Genomic DNA, 21,199 nt, shown 5'->3' on the forward strand with positions numbered 1-21,199 from the left:
AATAACTGCTATCATGAAATATCCAAAGTTATCAGCTGGTGGCTGTGAGGCCTTGACTGGAGTTTAGTACGATCATTACTACCCTAGCAACTTTCCCTCCCTAGCTATGAAATGGGAGGAAAACTGAACCAAATGACTTGCAGACAGTTACTATCCTTTGTTCCTGGGTTGTACCTGTACAGCTGGAGGGTCCTTCTTCTTTACTAAGTAAATGTTCTTTGTGGAAAATATTGAAAATGTATTTGGCAAACTCTAGTCTTTTAGCAAATTACACAATACCTTCCCATAAGAACCTCAAAATGGAACAAGGATTAATTTGTTACCTGGACGTAATGCTGCAGACAGATGAAGAACTATGTGAATACTTGGAAATGCGAGGAATCCACTTCATATGTTAAGGCCCACCAAACAATAAGGTCGATACCAGCACATTCAGTCAGGTCAAAATAATGTGTTACGACTGGGATGTGAAGCGATTTGTTCCTCTCTCCAAGCAGTGTTTTAAACACCAGCTCTTCAGCGATATGTACATACAATTTCATCTGTGCAGACAATGGCTGATGACTTCACAGATATTCAACATGTGTATTACCACCTGTCTGTGTCAACTGCAAGAATGACAACGCTTTCCAATTCCCGAAGTGAGATAACCTACGCAAAGAACGCACAGTCCAGGAACTGCTGGTCTCAGATTGCCTTTTGTTTTATGAAGCTTGAAAGAACTATGATTGATTGTATCCAGTGTCTCAGTGATGTCGACCATCACCACTACTGTGTCCAAGTCTTCCATAGTACTTGGTGTATTTACTTCCTCAACATGGACATCTGGGAGTCACACAAATAAAACTGACCATAGGAACGGTAGGCCCTCCTGTCTCATGGTTTCTGTGGCACCATTTCAGAAACCAAATTCCACATCCAGCCAGTCCCTTTCAGGAACCCTCTCCCTGTAAATCTATGGATCAGAGTCCCAACACTAGCCAGTGGCTGAATGGGTTATGGGCTGTGGGTCCCAGGGCTGTCTGCTCTTCTTCCATTCCTACAGCCACAGTGGATAATCCCTCAGAAGATTCTTGACCCCCAAAAGTTGTGAAACAGGAGAGCAAATCAAAATTTACAGGGTATCTGCAACTAACTTTAGGCTCTTTTTGGTTCAAATAGAATTATTGTTATCTGATTTATTTTCTGATTTTAATGTAGAGTTTTTAACTGAAAACAACAACAAAGTAGAGCTCCAACATCTGATGAATTCATATAATCTTATTCCAGTAGTTGACTTTCCTGCCAGGATCACACCTGAGAGTCAGACTTTGATAGACAATATATTTGTAGGTTTAAGTTGGTACCATAGCTTTGCTGTCACCCCTGTCATGAATGGACTGTTTGACCATGATGGACATCTCCTCACTCTGCATGACAGTACACCCCTCAAAAAATTAATCTCCACTTGGAAATCTATTAGGTCAATGACTAGCAATGAACTAGAAGTCTTTAAACACAAACTGCAACAGATGGGCTGGAGCCCATTGTATAGGGTGGATGAGAGTAATGCTAAATTTAATACACACATCAAAAAAAGTTTTACATCATCTCAGTTCTGAGAGTTCCAGAACCTGTACAGAAAATTGGAATAGAGATCAAAATAAACATAATTTCCGCCCTTTTTATTGTTCATGAACACCACACATTGCATGTTGTACCACCATATAGCGAGACCTTCAGAGGTGGTGGTCCAGATTGCTGTACGCACCAGTACCTCTAATACCCAGTAGCACATCCTCTTCCTTTGCTGCATGCCTGTATTCGTCGTGGCATACTATCCACAATTTCATCAAGGCACTGTTGGTCCAAATTGTCCCATTCCTCAACAACATTTAAGTGTAGATCCCTCAGAGTGGTTGGTGGATCACATCGTCCATAAACAGCCCTTTTCAATCTATCCCACGCATGTTCAATAGGGTTCTTGTCTGGAGAACATGCTGGCAACTCTAGTCCAGCAATGTCGTTATCCCGAAGGAAGTCATTTACAAGATGTGCACGATGGGGGAGTGAATTGTCGTCCATGAAGACGAATGCCTCGCCAATATGCTGCCGATATGGTTGCACTATTGGTGGGAGCTTGGCATTCAGCCGTTACAGCGTCTTCCATGACCATCAGCATCATACGTCGGCCCCATATAATGCCACACCAAAACGGCAAGGAACCTCCACCTTGCTGCACTCGCTGGACAGTGTATCTAAGGCATTCAGCCTGACAGGGTTGCCTCCAAACACATCTCCAATGATTGTCTGGTTGAAGGCTTATGTGAAGCTCATCGGTGAAGAGAATGTGATGCCAATCCTGAGCGGTCCATTTGGCATGTTGTTGGGCTCATCTGTACCGTGCTGCATGGTGTCGTGGTTGCAAAGGTGGACCTCGCCATGAACGTTGGGAGTGAAGTTGCTTATCATGCAGCCTATTGCGCATAGTTTGAGTCATAACACGACGACCTGTGGCCACACAAAAAGCATTATTCATCATGGTGGAATTGCTGTCAGGGCTCCTCCAAGCCATAATCCGTAGCTAGTGGTCATCCACTGCAGTAGTAGCCCTTGGGCGGCCTGAGCGAGGCATGTCATCAACAGTTCCTGTCTCTCTGTATCTTCTCCATGTCCAAACAACATCGCTTTGGTTCACTCTGACACACCTGGACACTTCCCTTGTTGAGAGCCCTTCCTGGCACAAAGTAACAATGTGGATGTGATCGAACTGCGGTATTGATCGACGAGGCATGGTTCAACTGCAGACAACATGAGCCGTGTACCTGTTTCCAGGTGGAATGACTGGAACTGATCGGCTGTTGGACCCCCTCCGTCTAATAGGTGCTGCTCATGAATGGTTGTTTACATCTTTGAGTGAGTTCAGTGACATCTCTGAACAGTCAAAGGGACTGTGTCTGTGGTAAAATATCCACAGTCAACATCTGTCTTGAGGAGTTCTGGGAACCGGGCTGATGCAAAACATTGTTTTGTTTTGTGTATATCTGTAAATGAGTTCTCAGCCATTTTTGAAGAGTTATTCCCAAAAAAGTTATAAACAATAGTGATACATCACCGAACAAACCCTGTAAAACAAAGAGGGAACTTTACTGTATAGTTAGAAATTCTAAGGACTCGATGAAAACTGGCCATTATAAAATGTATGTAAGAAAATTAAAGAAGGTAATACAAAAATCAAAAGCATTGTATTATGAGAAAGAAATTGATAACTCTCATAACAAAATAAAGACTATTTGGAACATTGTTATAAGGCAGACAGGGAAAACCATAAGAACTTTTCAAGAACACAAAATACAACATGAAGGAAATCTAGTTCATGATCCTGAAAACATAGCCAATATTTTCAACAACTACTTCTTGTCAGTTTCAGAACAGTCTCTTGCCATTGTTTCGCTAATGAGACGATTTCTCTCTTTTGTTTTTTAATTGTAAGCAGCGGTAGCGTGCACAAAAGCAAGCCATGCCGCGAGCAGCGACAGGTCGTAAACACACATTATCAGAATGTGACAAACAATGCATGACACAGTACAATAATGCATTTTCAGCTTAGAGGGACGTAAACACCTAAAACAAAGAGAACAGCACTTATCAGATCAAAGAAAATAAGCAATCAATTCAAACCAGACAAAGCACATGAAAAAGGAAGGGTACCCGTATAAATACAGACGGAGCGCCTGACGCATACCAATGGCTACCTGGTAAAGCTTAACTGCTAAGCCTACGACTCGAACCAAACTACTGTAGCTGTATTGTCATTCATTTGACCTAAATTGTGTCTCATATTACAATGGACCAACTTTGTTTTGATTTGGAGGTGCGGCCTAAAACTTTTCTCTCCCCTTGAATTTCGAGTCTCAAATTTCAGGTGCGACTTAGATTTGGGAACATTTTTTTTCCTTGATTTCGAGTCTCATTTTTCAGGTGCAGCTTAGATTCGAGTGCGGCTTAGATTCGAGTAAATACGGTACCTCAATGTACAAAGCTACAGTGCTTTTTTACCATTTTTGCAGATGACAGCATCATTATGGCTGATTGTTGCACATTTGAAGATCTTCATGGATTTGTTAAGAATATTCTTATTGATTTAATAAAATGGTTTAGCATCAATGGACTCTTGTTGAACTTTAAAAAGACTAACTATATTCATTTCACTGCAACAGCTGAAACAGAGGATGGGTTAACTGTGAAGTGTGGCGCAGAGTCAATATAAAGAGTTGAAACAATGAAGTTTTCAGGTGTTTAATTGAGTCCAGAGTAAACTGGTCTCATCATATAATAGATCTTTGGAAGAGACTCAGCTCATCGATTTTTTTGCCTACACGTTCTCTCCATGGGTGGAAATATAGACATAATGAAAGTAGCATACTATGAATATTTCCATTCCCTTATAACATTTGGTATTATATTTTGGGAAACCAAACACTAGCAAAGAAAATACTCTTGGTCCAATAATGTGTTGGAAGAATAATGAGTGGCATAGGCTCTATATTTAGTAGTAGAAATCTTTTCCAAGAACTAAACATTCTTACTGTTACTTCCCAGTACATATTTTCTCTTGTGTGTTTCATCGGCAAAAATACAGATTTTTATATATTAAATAGTGAATACAATGGATATGATACTAGGAGAAAGCACAATTTCCACAATGATTGTAAAAACCTGACTATGGTGTGCAGTTCTCTGGTGCAAAACTTTTTAATGCTCTCCCTCCACATATTAAAAGCAAATTTGATAACCATTCCTCTTTTAGGGAGCATCTAAAGCAATTTTTACTGGAAAGGTAATTTTATAGTTTAGAAGAGTTTTTTTAGCCCAAGTGAAAAAAACCTAATAGATCTGTGGACCAGAAATTTTGAGTGTGATATACTATAGTGTAAGTTTGAGCAATGATGTAGGTAATGTACTCATGTAATATTCATAGCTATTTTTACTGTTTTTGTGTTTGTTTTTCACTTTCTCTATCTAATGTTTGCTGTAATCTGTCATTCTTACCACATGTGTGTAATGCAAACATGGAGTATTACTTTTGTATGATTGACTGCTTTAATACTACCTATGTATAGATTGTACACTGACTCACACCATATTCTTGTGAGTTTGACAGTTGGATTGATGGAGTAAGAAATAAATAAATAAATGATCCTGGAGTGGGACCTGTCCTGGCCCCTTCATACCTACTGGCAACATCCTCAATGTTATGATCCACTGGAACTGCAGTGGATTTTACTGTTACCTGCTGGAACAACAACAACAACAAAATTTGTCTTGTTCTGCAATCTGTGTTGTTACCCAAGAAACATACTTCTTAGATGGCCATTCCCCATCTCTTTGGAGTTAGCATGCATTTTGTGGGAATCTATTGGCTCCGGCAGAGCTGCACAGTGAATGAAGTGGAGCCTGGTCAGGATGGATGAGGAAGGGTGTGGGAAGTTCATTATATAGGTTCATTTTTTTTTTTTTTTACATTTTTGAAATAAAAGAGTTGAATATACTATATTCTGATATACTCTAGTTACTTGAGGTACAGAGGGGCTCGCCTAGGCCAGATAGCGAGTCCACCCGCCAGTCTAGGTTAGACATAGTGGGTGTAGAAATAGGGAGAAGCGATTCATGTTTAAATGAGCTGGTGGCTGATCAAGAGGAAAAGAACCAGAAGCAAATGACCTAACCCATCTTCTCTGTAAGAAGTCTGTCACACAATTGAATCAGAGACATACAGCATAAAGCCAACTGCTCTGGTAGATGACCAGATCAAAAGAGACAACCAATCTGTGCTCAGAGGTCCACAATGTGGCAGCATTCATTACATGCCACCTTTCTCCAACATCTGATTGGCTAGGCTGGTTTTTGCAGCAAAGTATCGCAAATGGTGGTGTGATGCTGATGCCACTGTCCTACGTGGCACCTAGGCACTGTAGGAACTCATGCTGGTAGTGGGTTGCAGCTTCAAATGCAAAAGAAAATTAGGTTCTCAATCAAGTACTGTATTAATTAATTACTCCCAATGACTCAGACTGGCTAGGCATCCTGTACAAGTGTTCCCATTTCCACCAGGCCCACATTCAGTGGGAGGGTTGCCCCTGTGGGGAGTGGGAACTTTGGGAGGACACATATTATGTTATATCTCAAAATAATCATGGGAGGGGGGCTTCAATTCTAGGTATTGGAGTTGGTCAAATACTTAAACCACAAGAAAGTGCCAAATGTTCATATTAACCCTCTTTTTGAGTGAGATGGTTCAAAGTTACTGCAATTTTTCAGTATAGATCCTGCATATAAGTCCTGGTAAACTTCATAATGACAATGTAGCACTTAAACATCACTGATAAAATTCCAAGTCTAAGTACACTAATATTTCTCTAGCCATAAAACATCTACATACTGACTCCATTAACAAAATTCCTGTTATATTGCAGAAGCCAAATGAACTCGTGTGCTTAATGTTTTGTCACATGTAGTTTCTAGTTAAGTACACAACTATTCACACTGAATCAATCATTCTGTAACTGATAACTTACAACTACACAAATGAGAAAATAAATGAGGTAAATATTATTCTCTGTACAAACTGCTATGTCTACTGAGTAATGTAGAAACTAGATGGTTCTTTCTTTCTTTCTTTTTTGAATTTTCATAAAATACCCTCTGCAGGCCAATAAGACTGTGTTGTTTGGATACAGCAGCAATAAAAAATGGAATCTTATAAATAATAGTAGTAGTCATTCTCTCAAGAAAGGGTCAGCACTGTATTCATATTGGTGGCTTGAAGTATCTCCAGGTTCTAAGAACTAACTTAAAACTATAGGGGGCAGTCAAGTGAAAATGAGAATATGGAAAAAAGTAAGTAAACTGTTTATTATTTCAGAAGTAATTGCCATAACAGTTAATAAATTTGTCCCACGGTGAGACAAGATGGCCAATGCCTTCATGGAAAAATGTTAGCAGTTGCCTGCAGGACTATGATTGTACCCAGATATGCATCTCTTCATCTAAAGTAAATCGGTGGTCTTGAATGTCTTTCTTATGGCCTCCAAAGATATGGAAATGGCATGGGGAGAGATTAGGACTATAAGGAGGATGTGTAAAGGCTTCCCAGAGAAACTTCTGCAGTGTAGTCGAAACAGTCTTGGCAACATGAAAGTGGGCCCATGTGTTGTCAAGGTTGCTTCGGCTATGCTCCAGATGTGTTGATGGGAAACTTACACATCCTACAGACAGTCCCCATCTCTTCCCATGTGATTTCCATATTTTGGCACCCATAAGACAGACATTTGTGACAGCCAATTTGGTCCGGATGAGGAGGTGTGCGCCTGGATACAATCATGGTCATATAGGCAACTGCAAACATTTTTTCCATCGAAGCATTGATAATCTTGTTTCATGTAGGTATAAATGTGTTAACAGTTATGGCAATTATTTTTGAAATATTAAACAGTTAACTTACTTTTTTCCATCTATCTCATTTTCATTTGATTGCTCCTTATACAAAACGTCAGGTGGCAAAACAAGAAATGGTGCACCAGTAACAAAGTAAGTATAATAATTATTATCCTATGTAAACACAACAAACAAAATTCCATTTATATTGATCCATGTTAATACAAATTTGCTGTCTCAAGTTGCCCTAAAATAGAGGTACAAAGTTCCACAAGAGTTGAGCAGCGCAATGTCATCCATAAAACTTAAACTAAATAATATACCCGCAAACTCGACGCCCACTCAAGATGGCCGCCGAGTAAGTGACGCCAGAAACCATTTCCAGAAAGTTAAGTGATTTAGACAGGAATATAATTTAGTTTAACGCTGACAACAAATTAAATACGTGCATTAGTGTATCGTTTAGTCTTGCCGTTAAAGGTTTGACTTTTTTTGCGTATTTTTTCAGAAAACACGAAAAGATCGTAACTTCGCGAAGTCGCGCTTAGGCTTAAATTTTGTAAACGTGTTTGTTTCTTGTTTCAAGGTAATTTAACTAGTTTCTCGGTAACAAATAAGTAAACTACCGTAAATAGCGTATAACTTCATTGTTTTAATACAGACTTCAGAAAAACAGCGTAACTTTATATCAGAAACTTGCCTATATACATTTGCTTATAGGCCTATTCTCGTAACGTTTTTGGAGAATCAAAGTTAAAGTATCTCGTTTAATTGTCCTTTTTTCATTCCATCGAGTGAAATATATAATAAATAGCGTATACCTTCGTTGTTTTAATACAGATCTCAGAAAAACAGCGGAATTTTAAATCAGAAACTTGCTTATATACATTTGTGAATAGGCTTAATTCTTATAACGTCTTTTTTGATTTTCGGTAATTTAATTGATTTATTCTAGCTAAAGTATTATTTTTGCCAAGAGTGAGAAGTGCCTGACTTGCCGTAGAATTGTTAGTTCTGGGGTTTGGTGTGATGGATGCAGTAGTTTTTTTCACTGGGAGGACTGCAGTGGCGTGGGTGTTGGGAAAGTGGATCAGGCTCATCAGTGGTTATGTAGGATTTGCAGCAGAGATAGGAAGATAGTGGAACAGGAGGGGAAAATTGCTGCCCTTCAGGCTGAGCTAGATCAGGCTAGGGAAGATCTGGACAGGTTAAGGAGGGAGAAGGGCAAAGAGAGGTGGGAAGTGGCAACAGGTAGCAGAAGGAACAGGCCTAGAACTAAGTCTGACAGTTTTGTGGTGAATGTCAAAAATAAGTTTGACCTGTTGCTTCAGTTAGAAACTGATGAGCCTCAAGCAGAGGTAGGTGTAGACAGGACACAACAAACTTTCAATAGGAAATTGAAAAAGAATGTAGGAAAGTCATCGAAAAGGAAGAAAGTTTTGTTGTTAGGCAGTTCTCATGCCAGAGGTGTAGGCCAACTTCTGCAGGAGGAATTAGGACCAGAATACCAGGTCACAAATTTTTTCAAACCAAGTGCTAGTCTGGATCAGGTGACAGAGGATTTAGGTTCACTCTGTAAAGGATTTACCAGGGAAGACACCGTGGTTATTGTGGGAGGGCCAGGGAACAGCATCGACAGAGATCCTGGGTACAGTATAGAGTGTGACCTGGTAAAGATTGCGCCGGCATCGAGACACACCAATGTTGAATTTGTATCTGTCCTGAGACGCCATGACCGGCCTCATTTGAACTCTTCTGTTGGGAGAGTTAATTTGGAGTTGGAACGGCTGCTTGGGTCGGGTGCGGGGGCTTATATTGGTGTGGTTCCTGTTGATTATCTCAGTAGGTGGGACTATACCAGGAATGGCCTACATCTCAACAGGAAAGGGAAGGGGAAACTGGCTGGGGTAATAGCAGGAAATTTAAGGGGGGGAGGCACTGCCATGAATGGTAAAATACCAGTGGTTACAGGTGTTGGAGCAGCACCTTTTTTAGGATAGGTAAGACAGAAAGATGTCAAGTTCTACGAGAGGTCAGGATTGAAACAAATCTTCAGTTTAGGAAAGAAATTAAACAGCACAATTCTAGCACATTGGATCACCAATCACAGCTATCAATTATAAATTTTCACCAATCACGAGAAATTTTATCTCCACCAAGTTGTATCTCAGTCCTAGGTAATTGCATTCATGAATTAAAGTCACCCAACCCAATTGACATAATCTGCCTCTCTGAACACCATGTGACCACTGGTATAGGAACTAGGCCTAAGCACAATGAGAAACTCAGACAGGAGAGTGCTGCAAATGTTAGAATAAGGAAAGGTTCTCATAAAAGTATAATTAAAAATAATGTAAGTATATTTCATCAAAATATTGAGAGTTTAAAGAATAAAGTAGATGAGCTTCTGGTTTGTTTAGAAGATTTAGAAGCTGAGAATGAAATAGATATACTATGCCTGTCTGAGCATCACATTGTTACTGATATGAATAAGGTAAATGTAAGTGGTTATAAGCTCTCTGCACATGTAATGAGAGAAAATATGGAGAAAGGAGGAGTTGCCATATATGTCAAAAGTTATCATTGTGCAAAAAGTATAGAAACAAAAAAGTTTTGTGTAGAGAAACATATAGAAGCATGTGCCTGTGAGCTTAAGTTAAATAAAGGCACATTTATAATTGTAACTGTATATAGGTCCCCATCAGGAAATTTTCATCTATTTCTGAAAAATTTGGACTCCTTGTTGTGCTATCTGTCAGACAGGGGGAAGCAAATTATTATTTGTGGGGACTTCAATGTAGATTCTCTGAAAGAGGGTAATAGGAAAAATGACCTTGAAGTATTACTCTCTTTCAATTTGACACCCGTTATTGATTTTCCTACTCGGGTGGTAAAGGATAGCAGCTCACTGATAGATAACTTCTTTATAGACCAAGATAAGTTTGACCAGATAAATGCTCAGCCTGTTGAGAATGGTCTTTCTGATCATGGTGCACAGCTAGTTACAATATATGACATAGCTCCATTCAGCAATACTAAACAGTCCTCCAAAGTAGTACGTTCAGTCAACGATTTAACAATTGCAAATTTCAGGGAAAGCCTACAGCAGTTAGACTGGGATGAGGTGTACCGTGAACCTGATGCCAATTTAAAATATAATTTATTTCATGACATTTTTGTAAATGCATTTGAAAACTGCTTCCCCAAGAAAATAGTTAAATATACTCGTAAGAAACCTTGTAACAAACCATGGCTTACTAAGGGTATAAAAATATCTTGTAACCGGAAAAGGGAAATGTATCTGACAGCAAGAAAGAGTAGTGACCCAGAAACTATATTAAGAAAAGTTATTAAAAAATCCAGGAGTATGTGTATCATGTCTGAAATCAGCAACTCTGATAATAAAATTAAAACAATTTGGAATATTATTAAAAGAGAAACAGGTCAACCAAGAGCAGAGGAAGACAGTATTACCATCAAATTGAATGAAAACTTTACGAACAAAAAGTCAGAAGTTGAAAATATTTTTAATAATCATTTTCTAAATGTTGTGGATATAGTAGGATCCAGGTGTCCATTAGAAGATGCTAGGCTGTTAATGGAAGAGGCCATACCTATGCAATTTGATACAATTGAAATCTCACCCACTTCTCCCTCTGAAATTAGGAAAATAATAAACTTGCTTAAAAGCAAAAACTCACATGGAATTGATGGGATTTCCAGCAAAATACTAAAAGCTTGTTCTCAACAGATAAGTAAGATTCTCAGCCACCTGTGTAATAGCTCTCTGGAACAGGGCATTTTCCCTGATAGACTGAAATATGCTATTGTTATACCTTTGCATAAAAAGGGGGATAGATCTGATGTCAACAATTACCGTCCAATCTCCCTTCTAACAGCTTTATCCAAAATTTTTGAGAAAGTAATGTATTCAAGAGTAGCTTCACATATCTGTAAAAATGAAGTACTAACAAAATGTCAGTTTGGTTTCCAGAAAGGTTTTTCAACAGAAAATGCCATATATGCTTTCACCAGTCAAATTTTGAATGATCTGAATAACCGAACACCACCCATTGGGATTTTTTGTGATCTCTCAAAGGCTTTTGATTGTGTAAATCATGAAATTCTGCTAGACAAGCTCAAGTATTGTGGCATGAGTGGGACAGTGCACAAATGGTTTAATTCGTACCTAACTGGAAGAGTGCAGAAAGTTGAAAGAAGTAGTTCTCGTACATGCAAAGATCAGCACATTCCTCAAACTGGGGGAACTATCAAGAATGGGGTTCCACAAGGGTCAGTCTTGGGTCCTTTGTTGTTCTTATTATATATTAATGACTTGCCATTCTATATTCATGAAGAGGCAAAGTTAGTTCTCTTCGCTGATGATACAAGTATAGTAATCACACCTGAGAAACAAGAATTAACTGATGAAATTGTCAATACTGTCTTTCAGAAAATTACTAAGTGGTTCCTTGTAAACGGACTCTCACTGAATTTTGATAAGACACAGTACATACAGTTCCGTACAGTGAATGGTATGATGCCATTAATAAATATAGACCTTAATCAGAAGCATATAGCTAAGGTAGAATATTCCAAATTTTTAGGTATGTCCATTGATGAGAGATTAAATTGGAAGAAACACATTGATGATCTGCTGAAACGTTTGAGTTCAGCTACTTATGCAATAAGGGTAATTGCAAATTTTGGTGATAAACATCTTAGTAAATTAGCTTACTACGCCTATTTTCACTCATTGCTTTCATATGGCATCATATTTTGGGGTAATTCATCACTGAGGAATAAAGTATTTATTGCACAAAAGCGTGTAATCAGAATAATAGCTGGAGTCCACCCAAGATCATCCTGCAGACATTTATTTAAGGATCTAGGGATATTCACAGTAGCTTCTCAGTATATATACTCTCTTATGAAATTTGTTATTAACAACCAAACCCAATTCAAAAGTAATAGCAGTGTGCATAACTACAGTACTAGGAGAAAGGACGATCTTCACTATTCAAGATTAAATCTAACTTTGGCACAGAAAGGGGTGAATTATACTGGCACTAAAGTCTTTGGTCACTTACCAAATAGTATCAAAAGTCTGACAGATAACCAACAAGTATTTAAGAAGAAATTAAAAGAATTTCTGAATGACAACTCCTTCTACTCCATAGAGGAATTTTTAGATATAAATTAAGAAAAAAAAGAAAAAAACAAAAATATAAAAAAAAATAAATAAAAATAAAAAATAAAGAAAAACAAAAAACAAAAAAAATTGTTTTATTAACTTAAGTATGTTGTTAAATTAACCTAATTATGTCATGTATTGGAAAATTCGACTCGTTCCACATCATTACGAAATATCGTATTCATGATCCATGGAACTAGTATTAATCTAATCTAATCTAATCTAATGATTCTATTACATCAAATATCCAGAACATCACTTTTCATGTAGCACATGTAGCTGACATAACTGAAGTTTCACATAATAAAATGACAAAAGAGAATGTGTATTTAGATTTACTAATGCATGAAGATAAGAGTTACGAGAAATTAATAGACATAATTTTAAATGTTACATGATGTATCGGAGTTCGTATCACTAGGGCTGGTGGCAGTGACAGTTACAATCCTTATAGAATAGAGACAATCATTCACTACAGTTTCTACTGCAATGAGGCCAGAGGCATGACTCTGCAGTGTGTTCAGATAGTGCAGCTACCCCACTGTCATTAAAAACTTGGCAGTAGCAAACTACATGTAGGAGGTGTGGACAGCGATGACACGCACCGGCAATGGCTGCCATGCATGCGGCAGTGCAAGAAAAGGAGAGTAATGGGTAGTGGAGGTGCGTTCTTGTGTGGCTGTGCTTATTGTGAATATGACAGCCGTGTTGAAGGCTGTGCAGTTTCACCATGGGGTCTGCTGCTTGTAGCACAGCATTCATAGATGACAGGAATCTTGAAGTGATTCAAAACTTTACTATCTTACTTGAAACTTGCTACATAGGACAATTTACTCAACCAATGCTTTCTTCTCTCTTGAGGTAACAGCAGCAAAAAATAAAAGTACACTTCATTTGCACATTATTAATCATATTATTGTTGGTAGACATCGTATATACTGTAAGGGGAAAAAGGTGGGATCATGAACCAAAGTTAATGGAATATATTCTGATTTAAGTCATGTATTCAAAAGACCAAATATGTCATTCACAGATAATACAGAAACAAAACAACAGAAAGTACTAAATACATTTCCACCAAGGACACTGTTTTACAGAATTTAAGTAAAAATATAAACATCTAGAAACTAAATCAATAGGTATCATGTACAATACCAGATAAAACAATAATTGTATCTCATGAATGTTCAATAAATCCTAACTCTCTAATCAGATCAAACGAAACACTTTAAAGTCTCTAGCCACCATGTGGTATGCGAATCAGTGAAATTAGTATCATTTTGGCTTACAAGATGTTAAACACTGAAAGAGGTTCAACTTTAAGCTACTTTCCAAAATTGATAGTGATGACAAAAAATAAGAAGGGATATGAAAACCAAGTATGAGGTGAATTCTTCCTCTCGTATGCAAAAGTAGAATATCACCTGTGTATTACAGCCCCCCTGCAGACAGTCTGTGGCAGGCACCATCCCAGCAAACAGCACTTCCCTTGGCAGACAGGACACGGAGTAAACATGCCAACTGGTAGCCAGGCAGTGTCCCAGCGACCGGCCTCTACCTACACAGTCATTGGAACCGAATGCCCCAACTACCCACGACGCTGGCAAAACAGAGACCACCAACGAAGTTGGCATATAAATGTTACATCAACTGCAGAGGTAATGCTATCCCCTGGGGGCACTGCCAGATATCTCTGACCTGTCATCGGACATTTCACGATTATAGACAAGTGCAGATGGGAATATAAACTGGAATACAAGAGCTTTTCACCACTGGTTGGGCCCTTTCATCAACATGCATCTGTCGAAAACAAAATGCGCCAGATATATTCTGCCCACACATCGCAGAATTTTTGTCATTTAAGATTGGTAGTTACGTAACGCAGTGAAGATATTAAAATTCTTAGTAATAGACCAATAGACAAAAGGAACAAATCATAAAAATAATCTTAGAATTCTGTCACAATGAATTTAAAATAATAGTACAAAACATGTAAATCACAATTAAACAGTGCAGTATGTGTCCATAAACACAAATGAATATTAAATATATTCAATAAAGAATGAACTGATGTAGTGTCACATGATAACAAAAAGTATAATAATGTGATTGAAATAATGACTATGAGAAACAGTGAATTTAAAATAAAATAGTGGAGTAGCAAATTAATTATAATAAAATAATAGTTCCGCATGTAGACATAAATTTGTTACAAAAAATTGAATAAAAATTCAACTATAATATCATGTCACATATCAACATAAAAAGTAATAATATGTCTCAGATAATGAGAAATATTGACTATTTTACAATTTTAACAAAAATATATGCACACACATTTCGGCAGAGTTTATGGGGGGCTTGGAACTAGCAGTGGTAAATGTTTTTTATGCGCTGAATGATGAGGCAGTGTCTAAAGTTTGTTAGACACACTAGATGTTGGCCAACAACTAAGGGTAAAACTGGCTAGTGTCCTTGCTATATTTATGGAACATAGTACTTTATAGAGAAACATGTAAGGAACAATGAACTACAGGTTGTGCACAGCACTGAACACATTAACTGGACAACAGTAATACAGATTGCAGAATAGGCAGAGCACTCATTTGCAATTGCTTAAATAATACCTGCTCCTGCAGGTGCTGTGGCATTGGCCAGGGAGAAAAAGGCTTCCGTGAGGCTGCCTTTTGCTGAACACAGTGAGGGAAAGTGGTGATAAGCTGCGTAATGTCCCCATTTATGACTGGCCAGTACACATGCCATTGGGCCAAAGCTTTGTTGCAAGAGGCCCCTCAAGGACCAACATGCAAAAGCCGCAGTACATTACAGTGTAAGGAAGCGGGAACCACAACCCGGGGACCAGTGTCCTCCGTAGCTAACAAAAGAAGCCTATGAAACACAGAAAGGCGATGCTGGGGGGAGTAGTTGTAATGCAAGCAATCTGAAGCATGGCCTGGGGGTTTTTCCGGCCAATCGTGCTGTACAAAAGAAAAGACCTGACTAAGTCCAGAATCCGTGGCGATGACCAATGCATTTGTCACACTAGTGATGGGAAAACCATCCACCACATTCAGGTTCTTAACATCTAAATAGAAACAAAGCAGCTCATCCTGATTGAATGTTGGGTCCAGCCCAGTCGTAAGACGAGATAAAGCATTGGCATTGGCATGTTTTGCCATCACCCAGTAGTGGATCTGATAGTGATAATGGGAGAGGAAGAGAGCCCGCTGCTGCAAACAATGCACTGCCTTGCCTGGCATGGAAGCTGAACGGTTAAAAAGAACAACCAATGGCTTGTAATCTGTGATTAAATGAAACTTAGAGCCATACTAGAAGATGTGAAATTTCTTGAGGCCAAATGCAGTCGCTAAGGTCTCTTTCTCAGTCTGAGAATACTGCTGCTGAACGGGTGTTAAAAGTCTTAGAGGCATGAACAACGGGTCATTCAAACCCGTCCATGTATTTGTGCACCAACACAGTGCCAAGACCGTGCTGAGAGGCATCTGTGGCCAACATGAGATGCCGACCCGGCTGGAAAGATTGACGCTGAAATTTAAGTGAAGCAAATGCTCAGTCACATGCTGGGGACCAGAAAAAGACACATTTTTATGCAAAAGCACTTGCAGGGGTTGAACAACAGTGGATGCGTCCAATAATAACTATATAGTACACAACATTACCTAGAAACGCCTGCAGTGCCTTAATGGAGGTCAGCTGCAGCAGAGCCACAGTTGAGTCAATATTGTGATGCAATGGTCTGACCCCTGTGTACAAAACCTCAAAACCTAGGTACTCAACTAACAGCTGAAAAAAAACTGAGATTTGACATGTCTGCACTTGAGACCTGCAGCCTGGAAAACAGAAAACAACGTTCAGAGATTTTTATGGTGTTATTCAATGAAAGAACCCGAAACAACAACACTGTCAGGGTATGTGTGTATTACGGACTGTGCGTTAATCATGAAACTGAAGTTGCCACACTAAATGTACCTGATGCTCAATGGAGGAATCGAAAGTGTGAAATGCATCTAACCCAAACAGGCCTGCAGTATCGAACAACAGATTTGTTAGGGACAGGAGTGGAGAACTGACCTAGGATTTGGAATCTGCTGTTTTTGTGGTTAACCAACTTCCGTGAAATCTGTGTGAGAGGAGGGGAGCCCAAGTCTACGTATGTTTGTGTATTTACTTAAGTCATTGGCATTTTCAGCAGTTTACTAAACACACACAAGTCAATAAACAATTTGCTCAAGGAAACAATCATTGTAGAGGTACAGTTTTTGTCCATCAGTACTACTGTGTCCATCACATTTGGAGAGGAGTTACACACCAATGCAATGTGGCCTTTCTCTTGACGCTTGTTGCAAACTCTCCAACACTTAGAGCATGCAGCATGCTCATGTTGGGCGAAGCAGTACGGGCAAGATAGAAGATGGAAAGGGGGGAGGGGGCGGCATGCAGCTGCTGCTGTGATGTGTCCTGTTGCTGCTATGGCTGTAACTGATGCTGCCCCTTGCAATGCTGAGTCAAAGTTTGTGCTGCTGCAGTGGCGTCCCTGTCACCCTGAACACTTGCAGCATGCCTAACCAGGGTGGACTGAGCATCTTCGAATACCTCCCCCCACACAGATATGTGATTGCCTGCAACCCTTGACACTTCAAAGGACTGTGCTATATTGGGCACATCTATAAACATCAGATTCTCACATTGAAGTGCTTTTTTGCATACTTCTCTATCTGTGGCGAGACAAATAGTAATATCATGTATCGTGTGATCAGCGTATGATATGTGATGGGTACTAGTGACAAATTTACAATGATGGCTCAACCCTCATAATTCTGCAGCCCAGGCTTTGTAAGATTGTTTTTGGCATTTCTAAATTCTACACTTGTTGCAATGACGTGTGACAGTAATATGTTCATCAAATGTTGAACTGGCTGTTTCTTGCAAAGGTGCAAGTTGGCACAACAACTAATAAATGGACACCAAAAGCTAGGAAAGAAAGAAAGCCCTACACAGGTTTTCATCATCCACGCAAAGAAACATGGAAATATTGGTGTATCCGTGTCTTGTAGGAATCCCAATCTTCAGTCAATTCATCGTATGCTGGCAAGTGTGGCTGTTGCACTTCTGGGAGAGTGACCTGCCACGAACACACAAATGCCACTTGATTTAGAGCAGTGGCAAGAGCCTGCTGTTATTCCGCTAAAGGTTGCTGTTGGGCAGTGATAGGTGGGAGTATTTCTTTCATTGAGATGTTCATCGGGTGACTTACCACTGACACTAACATGCAGAGAAAATGTAATCCCATCCTCCTTGTCAAATTTGCTGCAGCAACAAGAACAACCACGATTTATGGAGCATAGTGCTTTATAGAGAAACACGTAAGATACAATGAAGTAAAGGTTATGCATAGCCCTGAACACATTGACTGTACGACAGAAATACAGGTTACAGAGAGGCTGAGCATTCATTTGTGATCGCTTAAATAATACATGTCTTTGTGGGTCAGCAGAGCACGCCAGGGGGCTGACCCAGGTGCCCTCTGTAAGTGGGCCTGTGAACTGTATGGACACACATTTTCTGAAGTTGCTTGCATCGTGAGTGAAGGTACATGAGTTCTGTCAAGCAGAATGAGCAAATCAAAGATTTATGATGTACTACATAAAGTATATCAGGTTTGTAGTTATCTTGAGCAGCATGGTATGGGTGTTGGCTATGAATGTGTACACCGAGATACTTTGAGTACATGCGCTTCCAGTCTCCAGTGGGAAGCCACACAGTGCTGGCCATTGATTAAGGTGTCCCCTAGACATGGTGGCAAGGTGGGTTGTGGGTTCCACCAGTTACATGTGGTGCAGATCAGCACCTGTCCACTTTGCCACCATCATGGCTGATGCCTGGTAGACCAGCTTGTTTTCACAGTATCTCCTCTATGAGTCATCCCATTTACATACGCAGCTTGTCAGTTATTCTGCCACCCTTGGTGGGCTCTGTACAGTGCCTTGTCTCTTCTCTCTCCTCACTGTTGTGGCCAGTGCTAGTGGGAGTCCTCCATCAGACACCCATGCAGTACAATTAAATAACTAAGATAATTAGTAAACTATTGAATTGTATGTAGCTTTATGTGAGAAACATACATCATCTGATTCAAATAATCTATATGAAACCTAACCTTAGTTATGTACCCAGATGGATACAACATTTTACTTTTAAAATAATATTTACATTACACAAATTATGAAGTCTTATTTAATTAAAAATGAATATGAGACAAATAATATACAAAGAACCCTTCTCATCTGCACAAGAGAGATGTAATTTTATAATTGTATTTTAAGCATCAAATCTTACATTATTAAAATGAACATTCTCAAAAGTAAAATAGAGAAAGAATCCTTGTCCTCTGGACAACAGGGATGTGATTTTATTGTACATCATGTTCTTTCTTGAAATAAGCATTGATGATAAAAAAAAATATTTATATCACAAACTTTTGCAGAGAGAAATTCCACTAAATCCTCCACTGACTCAAGTGACAGTAAGATGGTGTGGCTCAGTGGTCACAGTAACATGGGACTACGTCAGCGCGTACATTGTGTAAAGTATAAGTACATTTGTCCATATGCAATAAAGCTTACAGTGGAAACATGACTTCAGTGCTCCTGAAAATTAATAAAATGTTATGACAGAGAGAGCCTCATACAAAAATCTAAGCATTTCTGAGGTTAACACCATTCTCAGTACTTTTCTGACTTTGCTCATCTCTGTATGTCCTCTTTTCATGACTGGCTAAAAGGTAATGACATGCTGTAGTTTTAGAGTCTTTACTAAAAGGAAATTCTCAATAATCCCACTCACTTTCTAATTGAGGATCAAAATCAGGACACTCAACCAATCCCAACAGATTCATCATCAAATCAGAATCACAGTAATATCATCATCATCATCATCATCATCATCATCATCATAATACTACTGCATCATATCACTCAACAAGGAATTCCACAATATGCCATGTATAACATATATCTATAAACCAGTCAGTCAGATTTAATAAATTGAGTCAATAGATTATGAAAGTGCAAAAAAAGAAAAAAGAATGGTATACTCTTTTACAGGAGTCCACTTAACTCAAGATTTATTGTTGCAACATACATGAAATGATTACATTTACAGATCAATAGCACAAGCAGTTCTGAGGTACCAGGTATCGACCCATGCTGCAACACCCATATAAGTACGTGGTGGAGCCTCCACGGGAGCTAATCCAGGCACTGACTCTGGCATTCAGTCAATCACACAGATGGCGAATACTGTCCTGGGATACATTAAACCACATCTGCTCAACCTGTTCATGTAGTTCTGTAAGAGTTGCTGGTTGATGAGTCATGCGAGTTGCTTCTCATCCTCTCATATCCAGCACTTGCACTGTTGGAGACAAATCTGGGGATCGTGCTAGCCAATGAAGTTGCTCTGTCTTCCAGAGCACATTGAACTTCATAGGCAGTTTGTGGGTGGGCATTTTCCTGCTGGAATAACACGTCATCTTCCTGTTGCAAGAACAGCAAAAGAACAGGTCTAACAACATTGTGCATGTACCAAGCGCTGGTTAGTGAAGCCCTCAGAAACATCAAAGGTGTACAAGACTTTTAGTTTATCGCACCCCAGACTATAAGGCCTGGCGTGGCCAGTTGTCTTGGATGAATGAACTCTATGAGACAGTGCTCACCAGGTCTACATCATATGGGAAAATGACCATCACTTGCATGCAGACAGAATCTGCTTTCATTGCTGAAGACAAGGCACACCATTCCATCGTCTGAGTGATCCTCTGATGGCACCAGTCTAGCCGTGCATGTTGATGCTGTGGTGTGAGTGGAAGACGGGCTAGAGATGTGCTTGCTTGTAGTCTCACTGTAACAACCAGTATACAACAGTTTGTGTTGACATGTCTGGGCTCAAAAGCCTTCTTATCTGTGCTATGGTAGCTGTACTAATTGCCATTGCAGCCCTTACAATATGATGATCCTGGCAGGCATCTCTACTGTGTGGACATCCAGAACCTCATGTACGGGTGTGAGAACAGTCACATGACTACTGATACCAGCATCATCACACAACTGATGCAGCATGTCTAACTTGGGTAGCAATTCTCTGAAAGCCCACTACTCAGAAGGCCACAATTTGACCCCTTTCTAAATCACTTGAATGGTTGTTGGAAGTACGAGTGCATCTCCGTGGCATGGTTGCCTGCTTACTCCACACTTTTGCATCACACTGAACCTTCTGGCTGTGAGCAATCCCTATTAAAGGGTAGACACAGATGGCACTCTGGCTGCTATGCCACTACACTATCTGATAGCGGACAACGTTGAAACCATTATCCCTCAGGTGACATATGCCATCATCAGATCAAATTTGACATCATCTTTCCGTGTGTACAAACTTTTCTTTCTGACAGTGTAAATAGGAGGGACATTCTGACGATTACCAATACTTAATGATCATATTGAAAGAATCTTCTCCACATTTCACACCAATCGCCATGTGAAGAAAAACACTGTAAAAAAAAAAAAAAAAAAAGAT

At 39.4% G+C, this 21,199-nt stretch overlaps 1 protein-coding gene across 3 annotated transcripts in view; it reads left to right on the forward strand.

Annotated features, from left to right (window-relative positions):
- Positions 1 to 21,199, forward strand: part of LOC124554727 — a 137,750-nt gene that overhangs the window by 78,725 nt on the left and 37,826 nt on the right. The gene's annotated exons all lie outside the window — the stretch shown is intronic.

Source organism: Schistocerca americana, chromosome X (assembly GCF_021461395.2).
Source record: "Schistocerca americana isolate TAMUIC-IGC-003095 chromosome X, iqSchAmer2.1, whole genome shotgun sequence".
In the NCBI taxonomy this organism is placed as follows: Eukaryota; Metazoa; Arthropoda; class Insecta; order Orthoptera; family Acrididae; genus Schistocerca; species Schistocerca americana.